This window comes from Symphalangus syndactylus, chromosome 9, assembly GCF_028878055.3.
Source record: "Symphalangus syndactylus isolate Jambi chromosome 9, NHGRI_mSymSyn1-v2.1_pri, whole genome shotgun sequence".
Classification (NCBI taxonomy): domain Eukaryota; kingdom Metazoa; phylum Chordata; class Mammalia; order Primates; family Hylobatidae; genus Symphalangus; species Symphalangus syndactylus.
This window is the reverse complement of record NC_072431.2, coordinates 34,841,784-34,862,330: the sequence shown is the minus strand read 5'-3', so window position 1 is coordinate 34,862,330 and position 20,547 is coordinate 34,841,784. Positions and strand designations below refer to the sequence as shown.

At 37.0% G+C, this 20,547-nt stretch overlaps 1 protein-coding gene across 1 annotated transcript in view; it reads right to left on the bottom strand.

Annotated features, from left to right (window-relative positions):
• SCN7A (sodium voltage-gated channel alpha subunit 7) overlaps positions 1-20,200 on the bottom strand; it is a 99,671-nt gene extending 79,471 nt beyond the window's left edge. The window contains exon 1 of the mRNA XM_055291907.2: positions 20,105-20,200. The gene's annotated coding sequence lies outside the window, so the exon portion shown is untranslated. The remainder of the gene's footprint in view (positions 1-20,104) is intronic.
• Between the last annotated feature and the right edge of the window lie 347 nt (positions 20,201-20,547).

Genomic DNA, 20,547 nt, shown 5'->3' with positions numbered 1-20,547 from the left:
AAGGATGAACTAGAATCAATGAGGTGAAGCCAGAAGAGATTTGGCTCGAGAAAATAAAGATCTTTCTAATAGTTGTCAAAAACGAAATGGGTTGATTTAGACACCAGACCTTCCCCTTAACTACCAATGTGGATGCACATACTTCTTGACAGGCAGTGGGATGATTTAAATAGATCCAAATATTGGTTGTTAATTTCAACATCTTATAATTTTGGAACATTTCTAAGGTTAAGATCATTGGTTGAATTTGTTGCACAGTTTCACATGATATAAAAGTCTGACTGAAATATTAGCTAACTAAAACTATGCAGCATTGAATTAACAAAATCAGTATATTTTTGATATTTTTAGGTATCCATTCTGATTGCCAACAAGTATTACTAAACTAACGTAAGTTAAAAATATTAACCTTAAAAGAAGACACAAAAAGAGGTTATAAACTTCTTGCATGGATGCTGCCATCAATGAAAATGGTTTAAACACCTTCCATTAAAACCGCAAGACCGAATTTGCTAGCCTGTCTTCCTATTGCATAGTCCTAGTATAATATCCCTTTTCTTTTTCTTTTACTACTCCATAAGAAAATAATCTTGGACTCTTCATTTTGCCACTCCCCAGCTATGAGACCTCAGTAACATCACCTGACCTTTCGTCACATATAAAATTTGGAATCCCTCATATATCTCCCAAGGTTTTAAAGATTAAATCAAACCACAAAGAAATCCTGGATCACACCACTGGTTTCATCAGTACTGGTTTCATCAGTACTGATTCTGTCATCCAACCCAGTCACTTATCCTAGAAGATTATTTTAGTGATAATTTTGATGTTGAATGAAACTACCCTAGGTTGTTGACTAGATGAATGAATGAATGAATAGACATCAGGCATTGCCTTCTGTGATACTGCAAAAAAAATGCAAGCACTTATCAAATAGAAGTGGCATGCATCTGACTTCTAGATGGTTGAGTGCAGACTGTTAAATTATTAATCATTAAATCATAATTCAGTAAAATCATTTCTGTGGGGAATTTATGTAATATGGTCCAGGCACTATGCTTTCTGATGAGCCATCTTAATACAGCACTAAAGTCTGAAAAAATATAGAAATATTAATAGTTAATCCATCCATTAGACTTCTTTCTGAAAAATTGAATAGCTAAAGTAAGCTTTTGGCAATAATTGTATCAAAGTCAATTGTATCAAGTCCAGATTTGGACACTAACAAATTCATTGTACCAATATTTTATATTGTTGACTGAAGTGGAATCCATTTCTGTTGAATGTCAGTTGAAATTTGCAGGAGCAGCAGAAGTACATGGAAATGGGGTGAATTTTTATAGAAAAAAAATTTCTCCTTGAAACGAATTTCAAACTTGAGTATGAGCCAAAATTTATTTTAATCTTTATGGCAATTATGATTATGGCCATGCTTACCAAGTAGCATTTTTGAAGCACTGCACTAGACGTTTCTAATTAAATTATTTTATTTTCTCACATATCTTCCTTATGATTACCATTTTAAGGATAGGGAAACAGTGTTTGATCAGTTTCATGACTTTTCCATCATTGCATAGCTGATTAGGTGGTAGAAATAAATGCTAATCTAGGTGTATTTAAATCTAAATGTTGGTACACTTAAACTACACTGCAAAAATACTTATAAGATGTACAATTTTGGGGCAAGTGTAAATAATTGATACTTCAGTATGGCTACTTTAGAAACGTCCAAAAACCAGTGAGCTCACTGGGATAATTTAGCCACAAACTTGCACAACTGAGTAGTTGACAGGTTGATGTAACCTGTAATGGGAGTGTCTAGAAATTTTCTTTAGGTAAATGTTGTCAAAGTAAAATATTTTCTGTTTTGTAAAACCAAAGGTGAGCAAGCATAGTGGACATTAATTTACAGGGGACATCGTACTGCCTAGCATGGTAATCCACTGTCTAGATTTAGGGAACTCATTAGTGTATGAATTGTAGTTGGGGACCTACTGCAATAGAAGTGAAAGAAAGTATCAGATAATAACCTTCCCAGCTTCTTATGGGTATAAGAAGTGAACATATGACTGGCCAATCCAATCAATGAACCAACTCAAAATTTTGAATTTAGATCTAAAAACACAAAATAAGGGGGGAGTGGATAATCCATTTTTGCAAGAGAAACAGAAGCTTCAGTAGCAATTTGGGAAGCAGTAATATCAATGGAGCCAACAGCAGTCTCCAGTGTGACATTTTTGGTCGTTTGAGGATGAGGTATTATTTATGTCCACTGGACTGGTTTTGTCATTTGACGTTGTCTGTGGTCTTGGCTGCAACTTAGTGTCTGTTTGAGCACAGACTATTGAGTACTAGTTTTAGTCTACCACATAATTTCATTCCCCCATGCCAATTTTGTTACTGTGATTAAGCATAATTTGAAGTATTAGTATAATATGGAATCTACATAAAAATTGAATAGTTTGTTTCAAAAGAAAGTGGAGAAATAGAAGATATTCAATAACTGATAGAGGGAAGCTTGTAAAAAATGCTTTTTCATTGGTATATTCACACTTAGGTGGATATTCTGTCAGTCACTGAATCAGTGTTAGTTCCCACCAATCACTTTTTCTCTCCTCTATGTCCCAATTTCCATAAAGGCTTTGGAGCATAAGATATAGTTCAAATGAATTTGGGTTTACTTTTCTTTTACAGGCATTTTAAAGATTGAGTATTTGCTGCCTTCTAGTTACTCAGATAGTATGGGGTTTGTGTATTTTTGTTATATTTATTTGCATAGTTTTGTGTACATATTATGTTGTATTTGTTTTTCTTGTTGTACTGCATTGTTTGTGGAACACCTATAAGAAGGTTTGGAAGTGGGCGGTTCTCATTATCCCTGGCTCCATGCACTAATTGCATTAAAATAAATTCTAGATGGCTCAACTATTTAAATACAAAATAAAATTTAAATTTAAAACAACAAAACTTATAAAATCAATCATAAATAAATTTATTTTTAATAATTTAAAATGGAAATCTTAGTTTAATGAAGGAAAGTGCTGGTTAGGGTATGAAAGAACACTCAAACTTTTTTGATCGTATAAAACAGTATAATTATTCTAAGAGGAAATCTGGTACTGTTTATAAATAAAAACGTTTACACTTTATCCTACCAATTCAAGCAACAGAGACTTGACCCTTGGGTACAAATGTCAAACCAATTTATGTACTCAAATCTGTTCACAGCAGTTTAATTTTTATACGTAAGAGAAGCAGTCAACATGTATCTCAGGTGCAGCCACTAAAAAAGAATATAGTACATCCTTAAAAGGAACTACTATTATTTTTTGTTATTCTGTAACTATATTGAATGTTAAGGTTAAATACATACAGAATGATTTAAAAATAGAAACGTGTGTTAACTGGGAAATAATGTGTCTCTTGATATCTTAATAATTTTTTTGAACACTAATAGCTTGTTTCTAACTTTCTACATAGATAATGGTTTCTCATAGTGAAGGCTATAAAATCTGGCTTGTATGACTGACTCATTCGTATAAAGAATACGGACGATGGGGAAATAATCAGCTTAGAAATTAGGGAAAGATGTCTTATTTTTTGGTGGGTTTGAAGCACATCTGAAACAACTAAAAGAACAATTCAGAGATTGGAAATATAAATCTGGAGGTTAATATACATAATTAAACTGTATGTATGTGTACATGTTTTATATGCAAACATAAATAGATATATTTATGTACCTATGAGTGTGTACATAAATGTATATATAATATATGGTTATATGGTTATATAAATATATAAATAGCTGAAACCCAGAGAAATAAAAGGATTATGTGTATTTGCAAAATGTGTGAAATTCTTTATGGAGTGATTACAAGAGGAGCATATTGAAAAGCACCTACCTATTATGATTTATGATTTAAAAATCTAATCTAGAAGGCTAAAGATTTTATATATCATCACTAATACATGTTTTAAGTCACATGGCTCAAATATTAGTAAGGTATATCACAGTCAAATCTTGAAAGAAATTTGGAAAAAATGACACATTATAAATTAGGAAATAATGATTAAGCATGATCACTGCCTTCTTAGAAAATAAAAAGGAAACCAGAAGACAGTATAACAATATCTTTAAGGTGTCAAAGGAAAAAGAAATTTAAAACTAGAGTTCTACATACAGCAAAAATACTCTTCAAGAATGAAGACAAAATAATATATTTTCACATATTTCAAATGGACATTTCTATGTTTAAGAAGGAATGAAGAGAATGAAAAATAATAAATATATGGGAATATATTTTTTAAAGCATAAGTACCCCAAACTGGGAAGAATCCATCAAGACGAGAATAGATTTATAAAAATAAAAATAGAAGTCTATTTATCCAATAGAATACAATAAGCAAAATAATCAATGAACTACTAATACACATAACAATGACTCAGTGACAAAAATATTGTGCTGAGTGAAACAAGTCTGACATCAAAGACTACAAACTATATGATCCAATTTATATGAAGTGCTAGAAGAGAGCAAGCTAATCTTACCTTGTTAATCTCTCAAAATGATCAGTTTCAAGAGGAACAGAGATTGGAATGAAAATCATTTCAAACACTGGTGGATCTGGTTCTACAGATTATGTGTTAAATTTTCCAATAATATGGGACAATTAATATCTCTCTTGTTGAGGGAAGGAACAGTCTAAGACATTAAGGTTCGGAATGAGAGTCAACAGAGTCAACAGACACAATACGATTAGAAGTCCACAAACAGTGCCAGATTACCAAAGCAAATAACCCTGTCACATCTGATTGCAAATACACTAAGATCAATGAGCATAAGGAAGGTTTAATGGCAGTTGAAACACTAGAAAAGGACACGAATCACTGGGAATAAGATCTTTTTGAGGGTGTCCTGCCTCACTGAGAAATGTGACTATGACAGTGATAAACGCAATAGAAAGGGAGGTTTCTAGGAATAAAAAGTAAAGCTGGTTCTGCCTGAAATGTTCCTGCTTGAAGCTTCCAACACAACAAAGATCTTTGATTCTCTACCAGTAACTCTGGGAAAGTGGTTGAGCCCCACATTCTAAAGAACTCAATGTTCCCAATTTCTCCAGATGTTCTCGAAACTTCCACTGCTTTGCAAAATAAGCCTCTAGAATTCTAAATTATCCTTTGTTATCTCATCAAAAAGAGCAAGTTGTAAAGGAGCCAGGATTGTCCTGGAATTCTATTTCTAGTGGATGCAGTCTGTTAAATCCTTGACCAAAAATTCCTGGCTAGTGGCCACATTAGGATTCAACAAGTGAAGAAAAGTAGGCTGTGCTGCTTCTCAGCGGAATATAAAGGAGGCTGTATGATGCAACCAGATTATAACTTGCCCTTCATCCTGAGGTCTTTGATACTGATTGTTCCCCTGAGATGCAAGACCTGAGCTCTCAACTTCTGTTTAAAAAGTTCCAGAATTAGGACATCCCTGGGACTCTTCGGGACCTCTCAGAACTAGTTGACCTCCTTGAGTATCCTCTTAATCTGTGGTTAGACTTAATCTGTAGATTTCCTTGACCCTTCATTGTTGCCAGCTTCTCCTCAGCAGTGGAACTAAGCTCACAGATCCACAAATGATACCCTAGATCAGTGAATAGACGAGTTCTGAACCAGTGTCATATAAGGTCACTCATAAACCTCTAGCACCAAGTCTGGCTCCGTGTTAGATTCAGATAGACACAAAACCTTCAACAATGTACCAGACCCTGGAAGGTTGACTAGATGTGACAGTGTGAAATCTGCAGTTCACAAGTCCTGGAGCTTCTAAGAGGACAGAGAAGATGAGAGGATGGTGACCTCTGGTTAACACGCTGGTACTGAGAGCTATAGATAAAATCTCGGTGCAGGTGATTTCGATCATACAAGCTCTGGACTGCATATCAGAAATTTCCTGGGGCTAATATTGAAAATCTAGGAGCCAGTGGCCCAATCCAGACAGACTATTTCAGAATAACTTGTGCTGCAGCCTTTGAGATGAATCTGATGCAGACTGCTAGGCAGAAAGATGCCTTGGCTTATAGCTAAGCTTCACCCAACCAACTTTACAAAGCAAGCAGACACATCATTACATTTTCTTGTTTGTTTTTTCTCATCTGATAGCCTGCGTATGAGAGACAAAGCATATAAAGGAGTTGCTGACGCAAATACCTGTTCAACAACAGCCCTCCTCCAGAAGATCCACACTCTTTTCACATCTTTGGGCACTGGTTTACCCTCAGCTCTAATGACCTTGCCATGTTGGCATTCACACGGTGGAGGACCTGTTGCAAAACAGCTCTAAAGTTTGAAATCAAACAAACACAATTGGGACATTCACCTTTGCATGTGGCTAACACCCACCTCCAGGATAACAACCCTCTTTTTTCTTCCACTCTGTCCTCTCCTTTCCAACCCATCCAATCTCATGTTTAAGTAATGTTTCCTAAAGTTCTAGGTTACTTGGGGGCAGTTTGGGTTTATGCCTGTTGTTGAGGATTATCTATTAATTACATCCTTTTTCCTTTTCAGAAACATCCTGAGTTGAATGATAAATTACATGGCCACTCAATCAGTGAGCGAATGCTCTCTCTAGAGAGCCCAGTTCCCATGCAAGAGGCTTCATGAACAGCATTTCGAAACAGCAACTGCAGCTGCATCTTCTTAGATAATGAAGGACGGGGAAGAAAAGGAATGCCAGAAGTCAGTGTTTTTCTTCTTCCCTACTCACAATTCCCAATTGTTTCCCCTGTGCCTCAGTTTTATTTCTAGAGCACAGCCTGCCAGGAATGCAATCAAGCTGTGGAGAGAGATTCTCCACCTGTAGGAGATGACTGCCCAGGCCAGTCACAGCCTCTTCATTTCCATTTATTCCTATCTTAGGGAATTGAAAATACAGCACCTAAAGAATCAATCTCTGTGCTTTCTGAGAAACTGGAGTTGATCCTAGGGGAGATAAAACAAATGTTAGATTAGCTTTGCCAAATAGAATTGTCGAATGTTCTATTCTATATTAAATATATATTCCTAATGCATTCCAAAAAGATTGAGGTTCACATTCAAGAATGTAGACCATAGAGCAAGATAATATAAATTAAGAAAAATGAAACAAAAAAGTAAGGACAGTGGATCAATAGACTGAGGATAATATTGCAAATGCCAATTTCATTCTGTGTGCAGCAGGAAATAAGGATAAAATGACTTCTCACTTAGTTGTTTTCAAGCTATTTTGAAACAATTATGCTGTACATCAGACATGGACAATGTATCATGTCTATTGCACCAATGACATTAAGATAGGTGTAAAAACAAAGCAGTGATGATAATAAGACTAAGTTAACTTGGGATCAGAAGGCACCATCTGCATAAGCAAAGATACAGAGTTAATGCGACCATTGTACATAATCTGTATTGTTGAGAATGTAGGATTCATACCTGCTGATCAATTTAGCAACTTAGTGACCAACTTATATTGACATTTTTGTTGGTTTGGGCAACTTGACTGCACTTCATAGATATATCATGGCTTATATTTCATCTTTCTCACATTCCATAATGACTTACAGCTAAATTCTCTAATGCAGGGCCTTTTCCCTTAGAGCTTTCTGACTAGAATGCTTTTCCCCCCAGGGTTTACAATCTAAATGATAGTAAATGCATTGCTTTTTAAAATTTTTATGGAAGGCTATGAAAATTTTATCACTGACTTCTAGGAAGCAGAAACCTATGAGGAAGATGACTGAAGCTAACGAAATTCTAAAGGATAGACATAAAATTGCCTAAATCAATAATTTTAATAGTCTAACTCTGTAGAGACATAATTGAGATTCATCGCAATGAATATGACCATTTACAGGCTGGGATACAGAGGCAAAGGCTACCCACACACAGTGCAGGTGAGAATGTAACTTGGTGCAGTTTTTTTAAAAGGCTACTTGTCAACAGTTTCTTTTTATTTTTTTTTTTATTTTTTTTTTTTGAGATGGAGTCTCACTCTGTCGCCCAGGCTGGAGAGCAGCAGTGTAACCTTGGCTCACTGCAACCTACGCCTCCCTGATTCAAGGGATTCTCCTGCCTCAGCCTCCCGAGTAGCTAGGATTACATGTGCGTGCTACTACACCTGGCTAATTTTTGTATTTTTAGTAGAGCTGGGGTTTCACCATGTTGGCCAGGCTGGTTTCAAAATTCTGACCTCACGTGATCTGCCCACCTTGGCCTCCCAAAGTGCTGAGACTACAGGTGTGAGCCACTGCGCCCAACCAACAGTTTCTTAAAGTTTCATGTACTCTTTGGCCTAGCAATTAAGCTGCCATATAGAAATTATTGCTGAAATTTAAGAAGTCATATTTGCAAGGATGTTTATCATAACATAATACTTTTAATTCCAAAGAGTAGAAATAAAATGTCTACCCTAAGGGACTAATAACAAAAATTCTAGTATATTGCTATCATGGAATACCTAGTTACAAAAAGGAATGAGATGGATATGTCTGTGCTCATATGGAAAGTTTCACCAAATCAATTACTAAGTGAAAATGTAAAGTTGAGAACAACTTGCATCATTCACCTTTGAATAAAATGTTGTATAATGATTATATACATAAAGTTGTATATGTTAGCATGTGCATAATGTTTTCCCCTCTGGACATGAGTAAAGCGTTACATCTATGGAAAGAGTCCAAAAAGGTGTCAGAGGATTCTGTTGCTTTCCAGTTAATATTTCTATATTACTTGAACATAACTCACCATGTGTATGTATTACCAAAGCCCAGAAATGGAAAATTTGCACACTGAAGTTTGAGGAATAAAGGACAGCTTGACTAAAATGACATCAATCCACTTGAAATTTTGCAACCATCTGTGTGAATAAACGTTCTTTAAATACCTCTTGACTTCAACCCACTTGGATTTTGCTTTTGGATTATTTTTTCACTTGGGTTGGTTACTTCCAATTTGGCATTGATGATCTGATGCCTACTTTTTTACTTGTCTGTGGCAAACAGTTTATCAAGGCTGCTTAACTGACTTTTGCTACTTTCTCCTTGGATTCTGACTGCAGCTATGTTCTGCTTCCAGGTCAGTCCAGTTTGGCTTCAGGTTCTATTCTTCAATACGTCCACTTAAGTCTGGACTCAACTTTCTCACTCTGACAATTTCAGCCAACAAATTCCTAGAATATGTTATCTTACAAAAGAAAGTGGTAAGTAAGCAACTTTCTCAAAAGCATAAATATGCACTGCCATTTTAAAAAATATTTTATCTCTAATTGATAAATAGTAATTATATATATTTAGGGGATACAAGTTGATGTTATTTTATATATATAAAATATATATATGTACGTATACACAAATGTGGAATGATATCAAGCTAATTAATATATCCATTATCTCACAAACTTATTTCTTTATAGTGGAAACATTTAAAATCTATTCTTTTAGCATTTTGAAATATACAACACATTATTATTTATCACCACCATGATGTGCAATAGAACACTTGTAATTATGCCTCCTCTCTAACTGAAACTTTGCACACTTTGACCAACATCTTTCCTTTCCCCATTCACCCCCTCACCCCCAGCCTCTGGAAAGCACCATTCTACTCTCTACCTCTAAGAATTTGTCTTTCTTAGATTTCACATATCTATGAGATCATGCAGTATTTGTCTTTCAATGCCTGGAATATTTCACTTGGCATAATGTCTTCCAGGTTCACTCATATTGTCACAAATGATGTGTATTCAAAAGAATTGAAATTAGTTTGTCAAAGAGATATCTGCTCTCCCATGTTTGCTGCAGTATTATTTACAATAGCCAAGATATGGAAGAAACTTAAGTATCCATCAACATATGAATAAATAAAGAAAATGTGGTATATATACACAATGGAACGCCATTCGGACTTTTAAAAAAGAAGACTGTCATTTGTACTGCTATTTTATTTGGATTATAATTCTTAAAAGTTTTTGATCCAGGCATTTTCTGAATTAAAAAAATCTAGAACTGGCACATTTACTGAAACCCTGTAGGCTTCTTAGAACTGGCTATTTACCTCTGCTTCGGACAACTCTGAAAATGTCTGTCTGTTTTTCCAGGATTCCAACCCGCCCTCCCTGCAACTCTCCCAAAAGCTCCTTTAGCTTTTCAAATGTGAAACCAAACATATAGATGTCCATCCCCTTCTCAAATTAGAGAGAAACTAGAAAGGTGCCTTGAAATATCTTAGGGTGAGCACAATGTAGTTTTTGTCTCACTCTCAGTTGGGCAAAAAATGTCCAACATGGAGCCCCAGGGCAAGAGAAAGAGAGTAGATATGGGCAGGAGCCTGTAATCAAGTGCTTAGACCATGTCACTGGGAGAACTCAGAGAGTGAGCAGCTGGTGGACTGGACGCCTCATCTCAGCATTTAAAATAGGAAAGACAGACTATTCTACTCAACACAATATATTCACCCAGGGTCTACAGCCCCCAAATCAGCATCACCTCCTGTTCTAGTTTAAAACCAAATGCCCTATCATAATATCAGACCTTTCTAATCAGAATTTCCATGAGTGGGCCCAAGCTTCTGCATTTCTATCAAGCTCTTTGATGTCTAGGCAGTCAGTGTGGCACCTGACTCACACCACCATCAGAGTCGTCCATTGAGCTGGTTATCCTTATCCAGCACCAGGCTGAGTCAGTCCAATTATAAATACTGCAGAGACAACAGGGATATCTGTTTGCTAGGAATTCCAGGATGGAATATAAGAAGATGGAGCCTCATTTTTAATAAACAATAATTGAACAAATGAATGTAAATAATAATCTTAGCTGGGTCAAGAGATATGCACCAACTGAAAAACAACCTCTGAGGCCCTCAGATGAAATCTTATCTTTAACCTCAAAGGCTCCCTCTTTCAATGTTGCTGCAATGAGACCTCACTTGTCTGGTTGGTTAGTCCTCACTAACAGAAGAGAAGGAACAACACAGGAAAAGAAAAGTGGCATCTATTTGTACAAGATTTTCTCACGTGACAGTGGGTGACTGTGCATTGTTGATATCTGGAGTGGGGGTGGGGGTGGGCAGAGGTTATAGATGTTCTTCTCACACTGACAAATACTGAAAATGGTTAGTGGAAATAATGGGATCAGACTCCCAGAAATCAAGAATGTCCCTTTTACTCCAATGCCTCCACCATAAGCTTTCAGGAGGGAGTCTAAGGCGGTAGGTAGATGGTGAGTCAATCTCTGAATACCCCAGTTGTGACACATATCTCAACCCAATGAGATCCAGGGCTGGAGTGCAGATTTCCCAATCCCTGAGTAAGGGATTAGGGAAAATACTGTTATTTTTATTTCTGGTATGCTTTGGACAGGTATTTATCCTACTTTGGGAAAATCAGTGAGTGTATATCCCCTACCAAACCGTCTAACACACGAGGCTACGGAGACAGAATGCCCAGTTTTGAAGTGCTTGGCTCTGCCTCCAGTACTCCAATAAAGACTGATATGCAGCAGCAGGTCCAAGGGTCATGTGCCATCTGGGATGTGATGACCCCTTTTCCTGAGCCCATGTTCAACTTGAGGTCTTTCTTCTATTACTTTAAACATATCCATGGGAAAGAACGGACTTACAGTACCTATCCCCCAGGTGCAAGATTTTAATGAATCTTTGCAGTCAAGATTAGAGTATTTATGCCTAAACTTCGATTTCTCCTATGTTAAGTAATGGACCAAATACATTCAGCAATATCCAATATACGTGATGTCTTCATCCCCAGGAAACAGGACTACACATCTAAAATCAATTTTAAAACTAAAAACAGAAAGAGGGTAAAGCATATTTGGAGAATATTACGAGGTGTTTAAATATGCAAAGCTAGCCAAAGCACACACTTTTCACTTTTTTGAGGATAAAGGCTTTCAGATTAGAATATGCTTTAAACTGTACAGGTGGCAAGAAAAGGATTTGAATTTCACTTCCTCTAGTGCATTCTAGAGATGCATGTTTTCAAAGCCCTCCGTATGCTTATATTGAATCAGACTTAGAAGGAAAACCAGAATAGTGAAGTAGATAAAAACACAGAATAATCCCTTATGTAATCAACAGTTACACATATTACTTTCATAAACCCTTTATATCCTGTCAATTAGTTTTTATCAGGACTTTTTGGAGTGTCATTTATAAATAAAGAAAATAAAGCTTACTCAAGTTAAATAATTGGCTTAATTTGTACAAAAATTGAAATCAAGTTTTATAGTTCTAAATCCCAAAGACTTCTTCATTGGACTTCCCACTCAATTACTGATTTGCCAGGTAGCCTCAGCAAATTACTCCTTATAGGTCTTACTTGTAAAAACAGCAGCTGGATTATAGAATCTTTAATTAAGGCTAGTCATAGCAGGTATGGTGCCCAGGATTCTGTTTATTACAGGGCCCACTTTCCTTCTACTTTGCCATAAACTGCTCTCCTGAATGAACAGCAGTGGGGGAAAGTATCCACAAGAGGCACCACCCAAACTCTTTCCCATTTCAAGATATTTTTCAGTCCAATATCCAAACTGGAACCCATCATTTTCATTAATGAAAGGGGCCATCAATGTGTCATTCCACATGTGCTCATCATTTGTCTTGTTTTGACCAATGTCCTAAGTTTTGAAGCTAATACAACCAGTCACACTATCACTTCTAAAAGAAAACCTCCAGAAGATATGCATTTTATAGAGCAAAACAATGCAAAAAACAACAACAACAATCTCTGTTGATCTAGTCAATACCAAAACGCCCAACTGACTAAACTGAGCACACCACTGCCAATCACATCAATGCCTCTACTTTTATACTGACTTTTCCTTTGGGAAAATCAATCTTGAAATCTCTGTTATTTAGAATAAGAGAGGATTCCTAGAAGAAGTGTACAACAATCTGCATAACCTTTCCTCCATTTTATACTGCCATTGTATCATGTAATGTAAGTCATTGTCATATAGGGTTTCTAGAATTTTACACTAACAGAGAATGTTGGTTTCAGAAACTTACCTGAGGGAATTAGAAAACTGACGGCACATGCCATGCAAACACCCACAGACCACGGCTGCTCTTGAAGTACGCTGTTGAAGTAACTCTCCTAATGCACGTCCAAAATTTCAAATCTCTATCCTCCTGCTGGGGACCCTAAGGATGTATATGGGATGGGGCAGGTGGGAGTGGGTGGGAAAGGCTGGCAGCGGATAGCGGTTATCACCATTCTGGAACTGGACACAGCAGCAAGAAAAAGGCACTTACTTGCTAGGAAGCGACAGGTCTCCACCAGTGCCTGAGGGAAACTTCAGGAGCAGGGCTCCTTGGAGTCCTTTCCTCCTCCTGGGCTTCTCTTTCTCCACGGATCTCTCGGGTTTTCTGAGCTCTAGTTGCACAGAAGCTGCTGCTAGGCTGGCGTCTGCCCTCACCAGCCGTGGCTCTGCAGTAAATGGGCCCCACTAAATGGCCAGTTAGACACCGACTCACTGGGGCGACTCTCCAGCCACTGACCCAGAGACCCCTCCTACCCAGATGTCCAGTGGAGCCGCACCCGCTGCTTGGAAGCTGTTTTTCTCTCCTTTCCACTCCTCCCTCGCCTCTCCCAGCCACTCCACTCTCTCCCCCGCCCTCATCTCCAGGCCAGTGCGCGACTTCAGCATTCAGATCGGGCGTGGGCGGGTGATACTGACAGAGACCTGCTGCAGATGCAGTAACAGCAGCAGCTGTGGCGTCTCCTCCAGCAGCTGCCGAGAAGGGAGGGAGAAGAGGAGCGCGGGGTTTGGGTGGGGGGGGCGGGAGTTGATGAAGAGGGGTAGAGGGGAGGGCCTGCAGAGTGTGAAGGGGCTAGGGAACATCCAAGGAGGAGAGGAAAAGGAGCAGCGCGGTGCAGCTAAGTTGAGGGGGAAGAGAGAGTGAAAATGAGGGAGAGGAGAGGAAGACAGAAAACTCTGGTTCTTTAACCTCCAGTTGTATTCTCTTTGCCCTTGCCTAGGTGCCCCAGCAGAACTTAGAGGGGCAATTGTCAGCCTGCAGCGTTCAAATCTGGACATTGCTGTAGTTAAGAGTTTGTAATCCTGTTGTCGTGTGAGTATGTGTGTAGCTGTTTTTAGGAAAGAGTCAAGAGTCAGCTGGGGCTGCCTTTTACTCTGGATCTCTTTCCCACTCTAGTGATTTGAAACACGAGGGACAGAGGAAAAATTATGTCTATTTTAGAAAACTGCGGCAATACAGTGTAGTTTGGAAGTGAAGGCAAGAGGGGTTGGACCTTCTTCCCAAAGGCCACACCATAGAACCTTCATTTTGTAACCCTATTTTATGCACACATCACATCACTTACTTCAAAAATATATCAGCATATGTCTCTGAATGGCAAGAACTTCTTAAGATTTTAACTCAATACCCTGGTCACATCTATAATTAACAATAATTATTTTGTAGCATCAAACATTCACTTGATTTCTTTTTAATGGACAATTGACTGCCTGCAGGCTTCTCTTCTCCACACTCTGCTGATGATGCAAATGAATTTTCTAGAGCATAAAACTTTCCCTTAGAGCAGTCTGACACATATATCCCTTTTCACCCAGTAAAATTCTACACACCTTTCCGTACATTCAGACACAATATAAATTTAATGAACTTAATAATATCAAATATTTCAAAGTTTAAATGTAATATTTAAAATAAATAAAAAGAAGTACTGCTTTTTATAATGTGTAATGAACAGGCAGTTGATCCCAAGTTATTGTACAAACCATCATATAAACGAGAGGCAAATAGATGGGAAACTAACGGTGTTCGTTTATATTCTGAGTTGGCTAGCCATTTTCTTGTTTTGGAACAAATATTTGTTTCGGGACAAATATTTGGCACTACAGTTATATAATGGTTATGTAATATTACCAGGTTGGATCTGAAAAGTTTTGGCAATTATCGTGCCCCTAATAATGAGCTGAGGATCCTTCCTCCCCCACTGAGTTTCTCGGCAGGAGGAACTATGTAGTAGAGGGTCTGTTTTCAACATTTCTGCCTTAGGAACTTTATAAGCATATTTCTGAACTCTACTTTCTAAGTATGTACTCAGCAGGTGGGAGCTCTAGACCCCACATACTCTCCCGTGTCAGGAGAGAAGCTGGCTGTATCACACCACACCTGAACCAGATATGCCACTGTGGGCATTAGCTTCCTTTCAGTCTGTTTAAATGGGAGCTGTTTATTGTGACCTCAGAGATGTCAGTGTCAGAAGTGTGGATGGACCCGATGTTTTAATTCTCAAAAAAGTCTCTACATCCAGAGTTGACGAAACTCTGTATAAAAAAAACAAGCAAACAACTCTCCCAAAACACACTCAAACGAACCCAAAACTCTTCCTTTGGAGATATGTTCTCTAGTTGCATCATCTTTTTCTACCTGTCTACGTGGTAGCCATCATGTTCTGCCTTTATGGACACTCTTATTTATTAAGAATTTATTCTGTGGTTGACAGTCTTTCCCTCCATGCAAACTCTTGCTTTCCTTCTTAAAAACTTTCTCATCCATTTGAATACCAACAACTATTTGGATGAAGTATCCAAAAGCCTAACTTCTGATTTCATCCTTAATGGGTTATCTTCTTCTCCATATCATTTCTGCTATCAATTCCCACTTTCACAATTTGAACCCTATCATAGTTAGCAACTGCTTTGTATTTCTTCTTAGTGCTTACCTGGCATGTGAAATAGCTATTGCTTATATGTTTATTTTCTGTCTTGTTCCACTAGAATGCATTCTGCAGGATAGCTGAGACTTGTTTATTCCCTGCTCTACAATAGTGCTTGTAAGAGAGGATGTAGTAGAGTAGGTACCCAGTATATTTGCTAAAGCATTGAGCATCATTCATGACCTAATCCACTCTATGCTTTGTGGGAAAATGTGGAGATTCACTACAGGAATAGACCATAGATCACATGTAATCTAAAGAACATGAGAATTGTTTGTTGGTCTGTTTCATTCTTAAAACCTGGTGCTTGGATGCTTTAAAGCTTCTATAATATATAGGTGTGAGAATTTCCCCTGGTTTCGGAATCTTGATATAAAGCATGGGCCTGCCTGGAAAGAAATGGTAAAAATAAGAAAGTCCAGTCCTGTCTATGGGGAATACCAAGGGACGCAGAGAAATAAAGCACTCAGCCTCAAACCTAAGCTATTTTTGATAACAGCCATTCTAACATGTGTGAGGTGATAGCTCATTCTGACATTATCAAAAAGATGAATGATAACAAGTGTGGGTGAGGATGTGGAGAAAAGAGAACCCTGTACAGTGTTGGTGGGAATGTAAGTTAGTACAGCCATTTTGGAAAATAGTAAACTCAAAAAACTAAAAATAGAATTACCATATGATCTAGCAATCCCACTCCTGGGTATATATCCAAAGGAATTTAAATTTCTCTGTCAAAAGGATAGTTGCAGTCCCATTTTAATTCAGCATTATTCACAGTAGCCAAGACATGGAAGCAACCTAAATGTTTATTGCTGGATAACTAGGTAAAGAGATGTGGTATACATTCAAAATTAAGTACCATACAGCCTTTACAAAGAAGGAAATTCCATCATTCAAGACAAGGTGGTATTAGTGTACATTATGTTAAATTAAATAATCCAGGCACCGAATGATAAATGCCACATGATCTCACTTATATGTGGAACTAAAAAAGTCAATCTCATATAAACAGAGAGCAGAAAGGTGGTCTCTAGGGGCTTGGTTGGGAAGAGGAGGAAGAAGGAAATAGAAAATGTTGGTCAAAGAGTACAGAGTCTCAGTTAGAATGGATGAATACATTTTAGTGATCTATTGCATTGCATGGTGACTACAGCTAAAAATAACATTGTATATTTGAAAATTGCTTAAAGAATAGATTTTTTAACAGTCTCACTACAAAAAAAGGATAAGCTGGTGAGACAATGGATATGTTAATTAGCTTGATTCAATTTTTTACAATGTATATACAAATCAAAGCATTACAGCGTACCCCATATACACAATTATTTATTAATTTAACATAAAGTAAAATAAAATAAAATGCAAAAAAGGGAGCTGTGCTTCTTAGAATGCATTCAGAAGGTAGAAGATCTAGACCCAGATATTCTGCCTTGTCAAGACAGAAATCTCCTCTATCACACTGCACTTGAACCAGATAGGCCCTGGGAGACTTTACTTTCCTTTTAGCCCATTTAAATAAGGGTTGTTTATTCTTACCTCAAACATATCAGTGTCAAGAGTGTGAATGGATACTTCCCATAGCCTTTATATAGGATAATATAAAATAGAGACTGATTTTAGATCACTGTCACAATGGAAGCCTAGATTTATTAAGATGAATATAATGTGAATCATATTGTAGAATCGTGTCTTTCTGAATCATTTGAATTTTATGATTTTTTATTTTATTTTTCATTTCATTTTATTTTATTTTATTTTATTTTTTGAGACAGAGTCTGGCTCTGTCACCCAGGCTCGACTGCAGTAGTGTGATCTCAGCTCACTGCAACCTCCACCTCCCAGGTTCAAGCAATTCTCCTGCCTCAGCCTCCCAAGTAACTGGGATTACAGGCATGTGCCACCATGCCTCACTAATTTTTGTATTTTTAGTAGAGAAGGGGTTTCGCCACATTGACCAGGCTGGTCTTGAACTCCTCACCTCAAGTGATCCACCCTCCTTGGCCTCCCAAACTGCTGGGGTTACAGGCGTGAGCCACCATGCCTGGCCTTTTATGATTCTTAATACTTCATATATTCTTTTGCAAATGCAGGTTATCTTTTCAAGTGCAATGGGCAATATCGCTGGCAAATACCTATTATCTTTTATTAATTTTTTAAAAATAATACACTTAGGGGCTACAAGTGCAGATGTCTTATATGGATTGTGTTGAAGTCTGGGCTTTTAGTGTACCCCTCACTTGAGGCAATTTTCAATCCTCGCTCCTTCCCACATTCCCACCTTTTGTAGGCTCCAATGTCTCTTATTCCACTCTGTGTCTATATGTACCTATTGTTTAGCTCCCACTCATAAGAACATGTAGAAATACATATTATTTGTTCTTTTCAGTTTCTTATCATCCTTACATGCCTACACAAACACAGTACTGCCCAGAATCAGTTTCTTGTCATTGTTTTTATGTGTACAACATTCAACTTATGATTCTAACTATTAATACTTATGTGTTTGAGTTCCTTGGAATTGCTCTAGAAAATCTTGCCACAATCTTCAACCCTGTCCTAAGTTCCAGAACTATAAGAATCTGTACCTGATCACTGAAAAAAAAAAAAAAACTGTAAAGAGCTGTTTGCAAATAATAGAGGAGAAAAGTAAACAACTTGTTTCTTAGGGATTCTCAGAAATGAAAGAACAGGTCACAGATGATAAGAGTCACTTGGACCTCTCTACAAAAAAGTAGACAAAATCCCTTCTAGACTATTGATAATTCATTGATAAATTTCTAAACTGGTTTCAATTTTTCTAAGATATATACATAAACACATTATCCCAGTTCTATTTTTCAAATATGTTCCAATGTCAGGCATAGTCAATACAAATCTTAGAAAAAAAAAGTCAATTTAACATTAGAAATCAGCAGAGAAAATATGTCAAACATCTCATTGACAAAACACATTCATAATATAAGTTGGACATTTTATGCCTATATTATTTAATACTTTTTGTTCCCTAAAACAGATTCCAAAAACCATAGGAACATCTGGAGTTTGTGTTCAAAATGTTCCTGACCATAATGCATTCCATTACCAATTTCATGTCCAAAAATTCTCTCTCAAGTAATTCCCAGCCAGGCTTGGCAGAAGCCCAGGATAGTATATTTTCAAGTGAAAAAATAAAATACAATTACACAGATAATTACAAAGTTGTAATCTGTCACTTATCTGGAAGTCCCATTGTTACTTGTGGGCATATACATGAAATAGTTGAATATGTGCATGCCATGCACAAAAGTCAGAATTGACTGCTGTAATAAAAAAAAAAACCTAAAATAACAGTGGCTTAAATGAAACAAAAGCTTATTTCTCTCAAACCTATCATTCCAGATATAAGCAGTCCAGGGCTACAAAATACAAAGGAATTAGGATATTTTCAATCTTGTTGATTTTTCTACCTCTAGTGGACAACCCCCACTTGCATGAATGAAGATGGATTACAACACTTTTACATTCCAGGCAGTGGAAAAATAGAATAGAGGAAACCAGAAGCATTAATTAATATGTTCTTGAGTTCATATCTTGTTGGCCAGAACTTAACCCCAAAGACAAAACTGGTTGCAAGGAAAGATGAGTAATGTCATATTCATTTTGGTGCCTATTTCGAGAGCTAAAAATTGAAGTTTCTAATAAGGTAGATAAAGGTAACAATAAGTTTGGGGGGATGACTAACACTTCTGTCATGCCATGTCTGTGTCTACAGTTGACATTCTGTTTGGACTGGATACCCCTGCTGAATTAGGAAAAATGTTGTGACTTCCAAAGATTTTAGAACTTGCAAAAGTATAATCAAATTTACCAATAAACCTTTCCTCCAACCTAAATTAGAATTATCCAGCAAGGAATTCATATTGACGAACAAGCAATTGAATAGTATAATAATAGATTCTAGTTTATTTCCTCAAATTCACTAGGTTTCACAGTTATATTATTTCATTCATTTCTACCACTTTGTGTTTGGTTTAATAATAAAACACAGCTCAAAATTTTTCTCACATATTTCCCCTTCCCCAACTATTTAAGACAAGTCAAACAAAACCCAGAAATTCCTAACTACATTTTCAGTGAAACTATGAAACATCTGTAACATCAAAACATACAATATTAAATAGAATGTAGATGGAAAAATTAAAAATTATTTAGTAAAGTAAAACAAAGAAAGTCTAACTTAATTGTCTGTGAAAAGTGAAACTGGTAAGAATCAAGCTAATTCTATCTCAGTCCTTGAAAAGACATGGTTATTTTGCAATTGGACAAGTTTGGATGCTGAAAACAGAAAGTTGTTTGAAAATCTTTAGACCACCAGAAGGCCAGCTCCAACTCACCCTGACTACTGCTCTCATCCTCTACTTAAGGTGAGAAGTATGTTCTCTAGAAAATTTGCATTATAGAGTCTTGAAATCTGAGGTATTAAACACAGAAGATGAAGAGAAGTGCTGCCCTGGAAACAGGAACATTAAAAATTTTGTATTCCAAATGATGACATTCTTCCCCTCACTCCAGGTTCTTTCCCTTACTCAGAACCCAGAAATCCGGTCCCCATATTTTATATTTCAGAAGGGCTGTTCTAAAGTCTTCCTCTGAAAAACCTGACCTGACCCATAGGGTAGACCCACTGACATTGGCATTTTAGTGTCCTCAACAAAAAAGTTAACTGATTACAGGCTCATCCTAGAATAAAGCCTTCTAGTCCTCAAGATTTACTTCCTCAACTCCCAAACATATGCATAAATGCATACAGTATCCTGTTGGTTTCTTAGTGATCACT